The 2598-nt window shown below is 34.1% G+C and overlaps 1 long non-coding RNA gene across 1 annotated transcript; it reads left to right on the top strand.

Annotated features, from left to right (window-relative positions):
- Window positions 23–721, top strand: LOC104738779. Its single transcript, XR_759833.2, has 3 exons — window positions 23–96; window positions 184–288; window positions 370–721. It is a non-coding gene; the product is annotated as an uncharacterized LOC104738779 (long non-coding RNA).

Raw genomic sequence — 2598 nt, 5'->3', positions numbered from 1 at the left:
AAACCCACATTCTAAAACAATTGTTTTGGTTTGCAGAATCTTTGTGTGACGGCGGCACATCTTCCTATCCGAGAGATTCTGGAAAAAGAAAAGAAGGTATGGCTCTGTTTAAAAATGGTAAAGGGTTATGATGATGTGTGGTTTTTTGATTAATAAAAGTCATGGGGGTTTGTTGACTCGCAGGAGAGGAGTGTGGCTGAAGCGGAAAACCGACCAATGCCTAAGTTATATAGCAGTACAGACATAAGACCCTTGACGATGAATGACTTCAAGGCCGCACATGATCAGGTTTGAGAAACTGAAACACACAAGAAATCATAGTTTGAGTCCACAGGTTTTTGGGATTTTAAATGGTATTTGTTGTTGTAGGTATGTGCGAGTGTGTCGTCTGATTCATCGAACATGAACGAGCTTCAGCAGTGGAACGAGCTGTATGGAGAAGGAGGGTCGAGGAAGAAGACATCACTGAGCTACTTCATGTAAAAAGAGAGAAAGAGAAAACAGAGAGAGATCGTGTTTTCATCTGTTTATGAATAATGTTTATACATCTCTCTTTTGATCTTTAGTTCTTAAGTTTATATAGAATTTATGTACAGAGAGAGAGTCCCTCTTGAATTGTCTAATATGGGGTTTTGTTGGTTCTCGATTCTTTTCTTCCATCTCCAAAAATATTCAGAAACATCATTAATACAGATGAGATGTACAATATCTATTTTACATTTACCTGATGCTATTGCTATATGTGATGATGCCTATACATTTAGCCTTACACATTTAGATCCCGTTAGATAGCCCATAAGTTTCGTAAAGTGAAAAGTTGAAAGAAACCCTACAAGGCTACAACCCCTCTTCTTTCCTGGGCGATATTAATAGAGGTTGGTCTCACATTGCTTATCTGTTGTTCAATTGTATAAGATTTACTCTCTTACGTAGGTTGGTCTCAGATTGCTTATCTTTGTCTCTCACTTAAATCAGATGGGAAACCATGGGAATAGAAACGCTCCACAAGCATATACCTATGCTCCCAGTCCCATGGACATAGTTATGAGTGTGGCAACATGGATAGGATCATGAAATCTTTCAATTTCTTATTTTACTATATTCAAAGTATTTGTATTCCTATATCCATGTTGCCACACTCATAACTATGTCCTTGAGAGCTTGCATGGGTCCCATTGATATCACAACAGTTATTGCTCATGATGGTCGGCTTACACGAGCTATCCGAGAAAGACTAAATGACCCGGCAAGTGGGGTGACTTTGTACAGTTGCGACAATGGTAAGAAAAATAATAATTGTTTTTTTGTTCACGACGGTTATCGCTCGTTTGTTTTTCTTGTTTTTTTTTTGGTGTCATGTTGATATGGGAGACAATGGAGTCTTTGAAGACTCTCTATGTACCAAGGTCCAGCTTAGTTTCTGCTGGCCATCGTTTGTGGTTGCTGAAAAGGGAACAGAATATTGATTGTCACCAAAACAAAAATAATAATAAATAATAATTAGAAATGAAGTTTAATTTGGTCAAAAATGTGCATACGATAGTAACTTTTATACACTAACGCGCTCATATCTTGTTATCATATTAGCATATCTCATATCTCATAAAATTTTATATCATAATTTAAATAAAGATATGAATTTTCATGAGATATGTGATAGGCTGATGACAAAATATGGATGCGTTAGTGTATAAAAGTTACCAAAGATAGTAACTTACGTCTACACTTTTTTTGATTGATCAAGTTAAACTTCATTTCTAATTATTATTTATTTAAATTAAGACTTTGCTGAACAGTATATAAAAATAATAATAATCATAAATTGTTAGAAAAAAATAAATAATAATAATAAATCCCTTTTTTTGGTTCCCATTAAAAGAAGCTACTAGAGTCGATTTTGGTTCCTATTCAAAACTATACTTATTCCTTTGTGGAAAATTTGCAAAATAAAGTCCGAGGTTTCATATTTCACCTAAAAACACCCCCAAAATATCTTGTTTCATATCTTTTTTTGGGAGCCATGAACCGTTTTATTTACTTGTTTCATTTAATATCTTCAGAAAACTTTCTTGGACTCATAAATACATGTCATCAACCACTTAATAGTCTAATACCAAAATTAATGAAGAAAATGATAAGATTGCTGCTGTAACTGGAACAATATTTGTACAATACGTTTGAATAAGACGCCAGCGTTTCACATTATATCAAGAATAAGGTTCTCTCTTAACAAGTTGATTGATCGAGTTTTTTTTTTGTTTTTTTGTTTTTTTGTTTTTATGGGTTGCGATTGAATACAAATGTTTAAAAAAAAAAAAAAAGTCGACCTTTTATTGTGACGTTGACCAAAATTTTCTTTTCTTAATAGCAAGCAAAAAAAATATCTCAACGTCAATACAGCTGACAAAATGAGATTGAGACGTGGCCGGCCCTGTTCTTTTTTTTTTTTTTTTCTTTTTTCTTTTCTAAAGTTATAAAAATCTCATCTTTGAAAAGTCAACGTTTTGGTTGCTTCGGTGGTGACGTGTACCGTACCCCATATATTTGATTCATTCAGCTCTGCGGTGATTGAATGAATGAGAATGAACCTTCAAGACC

This window comes from Camelina sativa, chromosome 14 (assembly GCF_000633955.1).
Source record: "Camelina sativa cultivar DH55 chromosome 14, Cs, whole genome shotgun sequence".
NCBI lineage: Eukaryota > Viridiplantae > Streptophyta > Magnoliopsida > Brassicales > Brassicaceae > Camelina > Camelina sativa.
Note: the sequence above shows the minus strand (reverse complement) of the source record. Positions and strands in the feature narration are given on the sequence as shown.